The sequence below is a fragment of the Schistocerca americana genome, chromosome 4 (genome assembly GCF_021461395.2).
Source record: "Schistocerca americana isolate TAMUIC-IGC-003095 chromosome 4, iqSchAmer2.1, whole genome shotgun sequence".
Classification (NCBI taxonomy): Eukaryota; Metazoa; Arthropoda; class Insecta; order Orthoptera; family Acrididae; genus Schistocerca; species Schistocerca americana.
The window spans coordinates 679,617,707-679,631,201 of NC_060122.1; positions in this window are offsets into that span (position 1 = coordinate 679,617,707).

The window sequence follows — 13,495 nt, forward strand, 5'->3', positions numbered from 1 at the left end:
TTAGCAATTTTTGCACTAATTTCAGAGGGATTATTTCTTTATTTTGTTTCTGCAAAGTTGCTGCTACATGTTAACCTCTTGTGTGGGTTATATGACATTTTTGCACAAAATACACTGAGGTGACAGAACTCATGGGATAGCGATATGCACATCTGCAGATAGTGATAGTGTCGCGTAGACAGGGTATCAAAGGGCAATGCACAAGCGAAGCAGTCACTTTTACCCAGGCCGTTCTTATGGAAAGTGTACAGCTTGAGGTTTAAAATGGTTCAAATGGCTCTGAGCACATCTGAGGTCATCAGTCGGTACTTGAGGTTTACAACTTGATTATGGTACTTCAGCGGGAAATGACGGACTTTGGACGCGGAATGGCAGTTGGAGCTAGACGCATGGGACATTACATTTCGGAAACCGTTAGGAAATTCAATATTCCGAGATTCACAGTGTCAAGGGGATGCCGAGAATACCAAATTTCAGGCTTTACCTCACACCATTGGCAACGCAGTGGCCGACGACCTCCGCTTAATGATCGAGATCAGCAACGTTTGCGAAGATTTGTCAGAACTAACAGACAACAACACTACGTGCAATAACCGCAAAAATCAGTGTGGGACGTACGACGAACTTATCCGTTAGAACAGTGCGGCAAAATTTGGCGTTAATAAGCTATGGCAGCAGACGGCAGACGCGTGTGTCTTTAGTACCAGCACTACGTCACCTGCAGCGCCTCTCCTTGGCTCATGACCGTATCGGTTTGACCCTAGACTAATGGAAAACCGTGGGCTGGTAGATGAGTCCTGATCAGAGTTGCTAAGAGCTCATGGCAGGGTTCCTGCGTGGCACAGACCCCAGGAACCCATGGACCCGAGTTGTCAATAAGGCACTGTGCAAGATGATAGAGTCTTCATAACGGTGTGGGCTGTGTCTACATGGACTGGATTGGGTCATCTGAGTCAACTAAACCGGTCATTCCCTGGAAACGATTGTGTTCGGCTGCATGTAAACCATCTGTAGCCATTTATGGACTTCATGTTCCCAAACAACGATAGACTTTTCATTGATGATAATGCCCCATGTCACTGGGTCACAATTGTTCGCAATTGGTTTGAAGAACATTCTGGGTACTTCGAGCGAATGAATTGCCCACCAGTCGAACATTCATGGGGCATAATCGACGGGCCATTTCGTACACAAAATCCTCCACCGGTAACACTTCCGTGGTTATTGACAGATGCAGCATGGCTCAGAAATTCTGGAGGAGAATTATTTACATACCATGTCATTAGTTGTTTATACTGGATGATTGAAATCTACTAAATAATCTGCAGCTGGTGATTTCTCAGGTTTTCTCAGCGTGACTGATTGATAGTGAGCTTCCAGGTGTTCATCCGAGTTATTGTCCGTTTTTATACTGTCTCATTGCCTCCAATGTCTCAATGTTTCCAATGAAATAGATACTGATTGACTTTAGACTCATGGACCTCAGTTAGTCTTCATTAGATGGAAAAGTTCAGTTCTATTCATCTTGAAAAGATCTACGGTTACTTATTTTTATCTTGCGACTAGTATATAAAAAAGGAGAAAATTTATCTTATATTATCTATATAATGAAGTTATGATACAGCTCGCTGGAGAATGTCATTGGCTGCTCACCGATGAAGCTTCAAATTCTCGGTGAAATATGAAATGTTACTGTATTTGATTACTCTTTTACTGTGGATCGGACGGAATCCGTCAGTGTGGTATGACATCATATTTAACGAAAAATTGGTGGTAAGGAGGATTCATTAAATACTTTTGGAAAGAACAAAAACCGTCTTCCAAATAAGTTTGACGGTTTGCGCAGGTTCGTGTTACCAGTCCAGTTCTCAATAATCCGAGCGACTTATAGCAAGTCACAGTACTTTGTACTATTGCGTCCAGGCCTCAAGTCAAGGTTTCACCAAATTTCATTACGAATACCTACCCTCTACACATAACTCAGATTTTATTTTCCCGGCAGTACTTTCTCTGCAAAAATTCTGAACAATTACAGTTTGATTTCTTGAGTAAGAATGATTTGAACTTTCGAACTTCAAAATTTCCGCGATAGGGACTTACACAAAGATTTACAGTGACCAATATTCTCCCGCTAACAAAAAATGACTGCTCTCTTTAACACCTAGCATCCACGTGAACGCAGCATTCCGGTCTGGATAGAGTCCAGGGTACGATTACTCATAACAGCACGACTCGCAGCAGCTGAAGAAGACGGGTGGGTGCGCTGTCGACGTATCGAGCTGAATTGCAAATAAGAACTGGACTGAAAACCAGGAAGCTCACATTTATCTACAGTTTGTCATCTGATAACAACAAATCGCATTTTTTATCGTGTATCTTGCAACAAGGTGGAATTCCTCGCCAGTTTTTATTAGAAAGCACAGAAATAAGAAGAACTACAACATTCAGAAGATGATTATACTTTGGAATACACACTGAGGTGCCACAATAACTGGTATACGCATTCGTATTCAAATACAGAGATATGTAAACAGCCAGATTACGGCGCTGCGGTCGGCAGCGCCTATATAAGATAACAAGTGTCTGGCGCAGTTGTTAGATAGTGGTGCTACAGCCGGCGCAAGAGCGATGGGACACAGCATCTCCGAGGTAGCGATGAAGTGGCGATTTTCCAGTACGACCATTTCACGAGTGTACCGTGAATATCAGGAATCCGGTAAAAGATGAAATCTCCAACAATGCTGCGACTGCAAAAAGGTTCTGCAAGAAACGGGACCAACGACGACTGAAAAGAATCGTTCAACATGACAACAGTGAAACACTTCCGCCAATTGCTGCAGATTTCAGTTCTACGCCATCAACAAGCGACAGCGTGCGAACCATTCAACGAAACATTATCGATGTGGGCTTTTCGGAGCCGAAGGCCCACTCGTGTACCGTTGATGACTGCACTCCACAAAGCTTTATCCCTCGTCTGAGCCCGTCAACACCTACATTGGACTGTTGATGGCTGGACACATGTTGTTTGGTCAGACGAGTCTCGTTTCAAATTGTATCGAGCGGATGGACATGTACGGGTGTGGATACCACCTTATGAATCCATGGACCCTGCATTTCCGTTCAACCTGATGGAGGCTCTGTAATGGTGTTGGGCGAGTGCAGTTGGAGTGATATGGGACCCCTGATACGTCTAGATTTGACTCTGACATGTGACACGCACGTATGCATCCTGTCTGATCACCTGCATCCATTCATGTCCATTGTGCATTCCGATGTACTTGGGCAATTACAGCAAGACAAAGCGACACTTCACACGTCCAGAATTGCTACAGAGTGGTTCCAGGAACACTCTTCTGAGTTGAAACACTTCCGCTGGCCACCAAACTCCCCAGACATGAACATTATTGAGCATATCTGGGATGCTTACGAACGTGCTGTTCAGAAGAGATCTCCAACTCCTCGTACTCTTACGAATTTACGGACAGCCCTGCTGGATTCATGGTCTTAATTCCTTCCAGCACTACGTCAGACATTAATCTGGTCCATGGCGGCACTTCTGTGTGCTCGCGGGGACCCTACGCAGTGTTTGGCAGGTGTACCTATTTTTTTGGCTCTTCAGTATGTATCGAAAAGATGGATTAGACTTCAATGGTGGCGGCGTGTTTCTTGCAGTGAGAAATTCGATAATACCTATCAAGATATTACGGAGTCTATATAGAAAACAATGTAGGTGAAGGCGGGTCAAACGTGGTAATCGGATGCGTTTATAGATCACCTGCTTTAGGGGCTATAGCGACAGATGACGTCAGTGAGAACTTGAGGATATCGTGAATAAGTTTCCTGATCACGCTATTGTAATAGGTGAATCGTTCGATTTGCCGACTATGTGGGAATCATGCGATCAAAACTTGTGACGTTATTTCGAATATCTCGTTAGAAATTTTCTGCGAGCCGATAGTTAGAGAGCCAGTTCGTAGGAAAAACTTGTTAGACCTTCTAGCAATAGACGTGAACTATTAGAGTCAGCTAACTTTCAGGAGAACATCGAAAACATTGTGATGTCATCAATAACTATGTGTGGGACAATGAATGATGAGAGAGGTAGGAAAATATTTTTGCTTAGCTATAAATTGCAGTTTATCTGAGAAAGTTGGATTCAATGACGGAAAACGTTGCAACATTTAGGAGTTGTGCGACATAAAATGGAAGTCTTGAGGCGTGTTTCTGCATCTGAAAGATGATGTCTATTCAAATTTCGCACCAGTCGCATAAGAGTGGCGCTAATAGCGTCACTATGAGGATGCAAATCAGGTTTGCTTTAAAAAAAAAACACGAGTTTGGATGAGGTAGTGTAATAGGAGTACGAGGAGCTGCGTGTTACTTCTCCAACATTGCAGAAAGGCTTGGCAGGTATACAGTCACTGTACATGACTGCTGGCAGCGGTGATCGCGAGAATGTACGGTAGGAACAAAAACAGCCTTCGGACGGCCACGAGGCACTACCGAGAGGAAAGTCCATCGTGCTCGGTGTGGGGCTCTGGCGCACAGTACTGCATCTACAGCAGAAATCTGAGCAGCAGGTGGCTACACAGTGATTCTATAACCTGTAACACATCGGTAACTTCAAGAACAGCTCCGAGACAGGCGCTTTATAGCGTGCGTTCCACTGACGCAACCACGGCCATTTGCGACTTGAGTGGCGTCAAGCGAGAGCTCATTTGTGGACAGAGAGGAGTTTCTGATGAGAGATGGTTGTGCTCGGATAACAGTACTTGCCGGAAGGTGGTCAGAAGGACGCCAGTTGAGGGACTAACAACAACTTGTCTGCATGACAGATACGCTGGACTTACAACTGGAACTATCGTCTGGCGTGCGATTTTGTATGACAGTATGTGGTTTTATCCCACGCACCCTCACTACAAATCAATGAGTCGTTTTGGTAATTCGACCCGTTGTACTGTCATTCATGAACAGCATCCACTCGTCCACATACCACTGTTGTGACCCAACGTGGCCTACAGAGCAGCCTCGTTCAGTTCGATCACCAGATATATCTCCAATCGAGCACTTATAGGATATCATCGGACGGCAACTCCAGCGTCATTAACAACCAGAGCTGACCGTCCCCGTACTGAGCGAGCCAGTGCAACAGGCTGTGCGTTCTGTCCCACAAACTGACATCCGCCACCTGTACAACACAATGCTTGCACGTTTTCATGCTTCCATTCTGGCGGTTTCACCGGCTATTATTGTACCAGAATTCACATTTGCAATAGCTTATCTCGCATGTGCATTAACCTGTGGTCTTATAATGTTAGTCAGTTAAATATGTTACCTACATAAATATCTTCCCGAAATTTCATTACTCTAAATTAATTATTTTTTAGTGTTGCGATTTGTTTTCCGTGTGTTCACTTCTGAGCACCAAGACATTTAGCACATACGTATAAGATTCAAAAGCATCATTCAATAAGCCATAAACAGGTTTGTTCCGAAAAAGGTTCTAAGGGATGGGAATGACTTACTATGGTATAATAACAGTGCTACGAAGTTGTTACGGAAGCAAAGAAAGTTTCATAACAGATTTAGGCGAAATCCAAACGCAGCTGACAAAAGCTGAACGCAGGGAAACAATGTGTAATGAGAGCAATGAGAAAACCGTTCAATAAATTTGACAGTAAACTTTTGTCATACGATGCGATTAAAAGTCTTGAGAAATTTTGGCCTTGCGTATAGTCAGTGAGCAGATAGAAATCAAGTGTTCAGTCGCTCAGTGGCCATGCTGATCCCGAAACAGATGTCAGAAATAAGACAGAGGTAATGAATTCGATCTTCCGAGGAAACGTGAACAGCATCGTAATACGATCCCTCCTTTTAATCCTGGCACGAGAGGCCATACTGGAAATATTAAGTGATCGTGGAAGGAAAAGCAACTAAAATCGCTTAACCCTGGGAAGTCGTACGGACTGCAGGAGATAATTGTAACACTGTACAGAGACCACGCGAAACATCTTGCTCACGTTCTGTCAGTAGCTTATGCTACATCGCTGGAGCGACTGGACAAAAGGTTTTCAATAAGGGTCGTAGGGCCGCTGGACGTAATTATAGGTGTATATCGCTAAAGTCAATCTTTAGCAGAATAAAGGAACATGTTTCATGATCTCGTGTTACGACGATGTTAGAGAATGAAAACCTCCTCCATAAAAATCATGATGGGTTCCGCAAACAGAGAGCTTGCGAAACTCTGCTTGTGCTCTTCGTTCATGTGATCCAGACTGCAGTGGACACCGGCGCTCAGACTGATGCCGTGTTCATTCCATCGTTGAGTGAAAAAAATGTGAAATTATCGAGTGTCGGACTAGATTCGTGACATAGTTCAGGACTACCACGGAGTTAGAAATCAATTAGCCGCTGTTAAGGGATCAAAGTGACAGATGCACCTTAAACATAATTTCAGGAGTACCAAAAATGGTTCAAATGGCGCTGAGCACTATGGGACTTAACATCTGAGGTCATCAGTCCCCTAGAACTTAGAACTACTTAAACCTAACTAACCTAAGGACATCACACACACCCATACCCGAGGCAGGATTCGAACCTGCGACCGTAGCGGTCGCGTGGTTCCAGACTGAAGCGCCTAGAACCGCTCGGCCGCACCGGCCAGCTTCAGGAGTACCGAAAATATATGGGGTACCATAGTTACTGTTTGCAACATATATTAATGAAGACAATAAATAACATCGAATGATGCATGAAGTTATTTGCAGATGATGCCGTTTCATACAACAAGGTAGCAACGCCAGAAACCTGTAGCGAACTGCAGGAAGAATGCAAAATGTTCGTGATTGGTGAGGGGAATCTCAGTTTTATTATAACTTGGATAAAGTAACGTAATACACTTAAACTGATGAAGAAGTCAACTACTGTACAATTACTTTATTGACGACAGTCACTGGAAACATCAATTACCATAAAATACGTAGGAGTAACCACTTGTAGTGGAATGACCACTTAAAATTAAGATTAGGAAAAGTAGATGCGAGACTTAGATTCATAACAAGTAGCTTAATGAAAAATATTATATGCTTACATAATTTATATTTACAACAGATGATGTTTAGGTTGTCGTCTATAGTCGATATGTGCGTGTAATCTTTGAATTTTGAATCGATATGTTTTAGCCGTTTTCACGCTCAATAAAATTTTATAGGTTCTTTTGTATTTTAGATCTGTTTGTTCATTTAAAATATTTTGTGGTTAATTTTCCCTGTGTATGTAAATGTCAACGTCTTCTAAAATATTCCGACATTAAAAACAGAAAATCATAAAGTACAAAAAGGAAGCTGCGCTTCAAATATTATACAAAGTTCTAAAATAATTTTCGAAGAAAGTGAAATTTACATAGACGACGCAAATAAACCGCAAAGTACTTTAAAGGAACAAACAGACCTAAAACCAAACACTACCTAAAATATAAATCACCATGGTGCCGCTTGAGAGAAAGTTGGAATGTTGGAACTGTGAAAGAGTCAATGGCGTCGTGTGTGAACGTAGCATACCTTTGCTGGGACGTAGAAATCATCTGCCTAAATACTGCACCACATGTCTGGGTGCCCCAGAGCGTTCTTCTCTCTGTTCACTACAATCCTTTGTCCGTTAACTGATCTTAGACTGCCCCAGTAAAAGACAGTTTGACATCCAATCGTAATAAGCAGTCTCAAGTCTGGTATATACCGTATTTATTGTTATGCGAGGAACTCAGCTCAGCCAGAACTGCTGGAAATTTTACGTTCCAGTTGTTGCTGATGCTTAGCTATCGATTGCTATAGTGCTGGAAGATTTCCGTTAGTTTTCAGGCGAACGCTGGAAATGGAAGTTGCATCCTAGATATTCTCATTTGGCAACCCCTCTATCACACTTCAAGTTGCAGTATTTGGTTGCCAGTAACGTAATCATACAATAGTCCACCCTGCGTTGATGGTTAAAATTGAAAAACGTAAAAAAGAACAATATTGTCACACAGCTGCCAAATTATAATGTATCTTGTTTACTTAATCCTTTGGAGTTATTATCCCGGTTACATGATACTGTGCTTCTTTCCCTCGCCATTCTAGCCAGTAGTAAAATCACTTTGACACGTTTGATGATGAGCTTTAAATTTAACTTCACTTGATCGTCTTCAAACATGGATAATCGTCCACGCTTATAGAATCCTAAACAGTCAGAAACACCGTACTCCTGGGGGTTTCATTCACACACCTTCTAAGCAGTTAGGATGTATGTATTAACAGCGTGTATCGTTGTACAATTTCACATTTTTTTTTAAATTTGTGTAGCATGCATGCGTCTTCGGTTCCCAACTGACACGGATCACTGCCATCTTCAAGACGCTAAGTTTAAATTTGTGCCTAAAATGTTTTCTCTGGAGTTTATTTGCAGATTTTGTGGACAAAATTTTTGTCTGTATTCCTGCATAACATTCTGCTTAACTTATCAAAACAAAAGTGATACACAGTTTGCTAACATCCTTCTGTTGATTCCCCTGCGTCTTTCGTCGTGTGTAACGTGGTTTCTGAGGTAGCTACATTCTACATTGTTGTGATTCCTCTGCGGCACAATTTTGATGTTTATCTATTTGCTAAGTTTCTTTCTACTGGTATTATTTCTCACGCCTTATATCACGAGAGCAAAGTCTTTTGTCACTGAAACAAGAAAACGAACTGTGTGAAATGCCCTTATCAGTTTTGAAACTACTTAGCAGAAATATTCTAATATATACGTTTTCAAATTTTCTTTTATAAAAACGAGACATATGACTAAACATCATCAATGTTTTGCAAGCAGAACATCTAAAGAAAAAGGAACAAGGAAACAGAAAAGAATAGGAAACCAGTTTTATTCGTCGTTTTGTTAATTTTTTCTTGTTCCATATTCTACCAGAAATTTCGCATTACTGTGTCAAGAGCAACACAATTTAGATATAAATAAAAGAAGCTGGGAAAGAAATGTCACAGAAAGTGAAATTAAATTCTGACAAAACAACATTCTTATACGCACTCTGGGGACTTTGCAGTCCTATGGGACAACATTCATAAGAATGGTTATTTTTGAATGACCTCAAGAGGAAATACGATCGCATTAATGGAATTCTGTCCTTTTCTAGCTCATCTCTTTGCTAATGTCGAAGAAGAAAGCCTATGTAGAAGCCTAAAAAATAGTTCATTGCATGGGAAACAGCAACTAAAAATTACTGTTCGCAGATCCAAACGCGTAATTTGTTCAAAAGACAAAAATGAAGGAAAACATAGTGCCAGCTCCTATTCGTGTGAGATATGTCATAGATCTGTAAGGTAAGGATGAAAAAGTACTCTTCGAAGGTTAGTTTTTATTTTCTCTTTCTTTCTCTCTATAATAAAGGCGATAGTAGCGTTTTACGTTCCGTGCAGAACGCTGTCTTGTTTTGTTTGAACTGAAAGTGTAGTCTTTTTCTACCTACGTGGTACATTAGCGAATTGTAAAGATTCCGTATCAACAGCCCTCACGAACAGCAAGCAAATATATCACTAGTTACCTGAGTCTCCTGAACTATGAGCTGCGAATGTGGAAGCTACTGCTGTATAGCGATTCGAACTTCTTTCGATCGTTTGATGCTGATTTTAGCGCTCTACATTGAGATCTAGCATAGAATTGTGTCTGATGGCGTTTAATCTGTCAGGGAGGAATATCAATAACTCAGTCACTTAGGTCAGCTCAATAGCAGGCTATGGGTCGCACATGTCCAGGGATCTCCGGCGGAAGACATTTACAGGATCAGCATGAGCGGAATAAGAATCGGCTGCTTCGTATTCTGTGAGAATTTCTCACAACGCTGCTCGGAATTCGCAATGAGTGAGCGTTTTACGAATATGGCGGCTTGACGTGAAATGTCTGGGATAACGTGGTCGAGCACAGCTATTCAAAATCCAAATCTTCCCTACCGTTACTAAAGCCACATGGCAATAAAAGTTAAAACCATGTATACTGCACTCTCCTCCTCTGTTGTAGAGTCGCTTTTCACAACTCTATTTATCAATGTTTCGGCTTGATTGACCGAGTTTAGTTCTGGGATATCCCTTACTTCAGATATTTATCACATTAACACAAAGTATACGTTCGGGTATTAGGCAGCGATAACATTGCAAACGAGTATAATTTTGAAACTAATTACATGCTCACAGACAGTAGATCAGTTACTGCAGCGCTAAAGTACTGACAGTAAGGATTCTATGGCGATATATATTAGTAAATGGGATCAATAATAATTACATTCGTATAGTCTATGTCGTGAGGACTGCGAGTCCTAATTAAAATGAAAAATATACATTACGCTGCGTTTGCCCCCGCAAATTCTTTACTTTGTTTACAGCAGTTTTCGACAGATGCATCATCATCATCTGGAGGAATGTATGTTTAACACAGCTGACCGTAGGGGCAAGCATTAGTCATTTCTTACAGCAACGTATAAGGGAGGCTTAGAGGTAAAGTTAATAACACATTGAATCAGACACACTAAAGAAGTGACATAGAAAGCAATTTAGAGATATAAATGTTTGTACTGTGCAAGAGCAACAGTATCTTTACTACACGACTATAATTTTGAGTGATTAACATACATCGGGGAAAGCATGCTTTTGTTCGCAGCAGGATGTATCTCATATACTATTCGCCTTGCTCTGAAATCACCTTTTACGTCGTTAGCAATTTGTTACGTCACATTCACAAGCGTTGTGACTAATTCAGTTTATTATGAACGATCTTAACGCTCACTGTTTCGTTCCCGTAGACTGTCTGGTCTACACAGAATTTTTATTGTTTTCCTATAATAGAAGTTTTATGTTGTTGTGCCGTTACACATGTGTAAATTTACACACTATCAAAAGAGTTAGTGACCCTTTACATAGCTGCTAATCTTTGCATAATTAAAGTGTTCCAGCGGGTTTAGTTTAATTTCGTACAGCGAATTTAAGAAAGAATGAGAAAAATCGGGTAAGTTGTTACGTGCTTATTAACATCAGTCTTACACTGGGCGTACTGAACTCTCTCATCTCAAACGGATATTGCTGCACGCGGCATCGCTTTCGAAAGTAGTATCTAGTTTTTCATTAGTAATGATTAATTTTCAATGTAATTTCAGCAAAAGTAATTTTGTAGACATACATTAAGCCTAATGAAAAGTTAATGTAATAAAGACGCGCTTCTCTTTATATACAGTTCTGAGATAGTCGATCTGTCCTGGTGACGTAAATAGCTTTCTTTGATTTACTACAGAAATCGCGACATCTAAACTATTCAGGCTAATTAAGGTCATAGAAGTATAGCCTCTACCGAATGTACTTCTGACCAAAAATTGATTCTGCTTTCATAAATAAATATTTTAAAAAATTTCACCCCCAATCTCATCTCCTCAGGGGTAGTTGTTTAATAAGTATTTCTTTAAAAAAAGAAGTTTCTGTCATTGTTTCATCCTCTTATGGGTTGAATTTCCACAGACGCTGAACAAGCATTTTTTTATTTCTGTCCAAATAAACAAATACCGATTTTAGTAATTCTAGCTTGAAAATTGTCTTACCAGGGACGTATTTTCAAAAAATGTTTTTTCTCCTGTTTCATTCCCTTAGGGATGAAATTTCGAGAAATCCCTTCTTAAACGATACCAACAGTATAACATCAACACCTTCTCCAGGTTTTAAGTTTCTATCCTCAGTGGTTTGGGCTGGGCGATAATGAGTTCAATCAGTCAGAGCATTTCCTTTGGTACTGCGTGTCCCAAAAAAAAAAAAAAAAAAACCTTAAAGAACAGCTTCCTTATTGAGATATCAATAACAAATGTCTATTATACATGAGCCCTAAAATGCATACCTTAAGAAGTATGAGCACTTGTCCACCTTCGATACTGTGAAACACATGTCTTCTAGTGCGAGATGTTTGCTTTCCATATTTTGAGAGGGGGAATATCAACCAGAACAAAAAAATGTCTAGTTAACATGGGGTCTAAATTTTATACATTAAGAGCTACAGGTACTAGTTCAATTTTGCTACTGAGAAACATATCTCTTCCACTGAACAAGTGCCCTTAGCTCTTAACGTATGCATGTTAGAGCTCATGTTTACTAGATATGTTTTCTTCTTTTGGTCCGTACTACCTCCTCGCAAAATATGAAAAGTAAAGAGCTTGCAGTGGAAGAGAGGTGTCGGATCGTATCAAAGATGAACACGTGCTCATGCGGCTTAAAGCCTTTGTTTACTAGTTATGTATTTTTTTCTTTTTTTTTAATGTGTAGGGAACCGGCCACTAAACTTTATCGGTGTTTTTTGGGACGCGATGTATATACAGACTGCACAAGTTTCGGTCTAGGTCACCTGATATGAAGCTGCAAGAAATCATGAAGTTTATCAGTGCCCAAAGCTGTGAAAAAAATGGCTGCTACCTGATAATAGGGTTGCAACAGAACAACACTCAGAGGTGGAGTAAAAACATTGTTATTAATGCGGAGTTATACATGCATTTGATAAATTGATTTCAGTCAAAAGATATACGGCGAAAGAAAATTTGGAAATTTGTGGTAGGGTCTTATGGGACCAAACTGCTGAGGTCATCGGTCCCTAAGCTTACACACTATTTAATCTATCTGAAACTAACTTACTCTAAGGACGACACACACACCCATGCCCGAGGGAGGACTCGAACCTCCGTTGAGGGGAGCCGCGCGGAGCGTGACAAGAACGGCAAAAGAAGTAGACAAAAGTGGAGTCCCTTTGGTAGATTAAACTTGGTTTTCAGATATTAGGATCCGATTAAGAGTGGTCACAAGGCTGGTCACCAAAAGTAAACACAATTGAGAGAAGACTGTTACCGTGTAAGATCAAAGAATTTTCAATGTAAGGTGGGATGCTCCCAGTATGACAACGTGCTGATACCTTAAACTAAATGTTATTTATTTATCTTGTGGCTTTATTAAATGTTTAATGGTGACACGTAAATGCAAAAAGACCAAAACTTGTTACTATAAACAACAGTGTCACGAAAATATTCATTAATCTACGTCTTACTCTACACGGAAACATAGCTAAATTCTAAATTTGTTTGTGGAATCCAGTATTCACCCATCCGATGCAGGACGCACCTTTAACTTCAGTAGCAGGGAAACTGAGTGACAGAGCCATAATGTACGAAATTTTTCGCCTCCAGACCTCAAAAGGGACAATTAATGAGACTTATTTCCTTCCCTAGTCTTCCCTTGAATGAAATTGGTGGTACCACGATATACTAATGTGAAAAACTTGAGAATAAAAGGAACTATCACATGACATGTCACCTATGGCGAACCAGGTTGGCCAAGGTCACTAGAGATAAGGGAGCCGAGTAGTGGTGTGGGAGTGATCGGACGCTACACCCAGAGGTGTCAGTAACACAGTGAAATCTGAAATGATATTTTATTCAGAGCTGCTTTGGTAG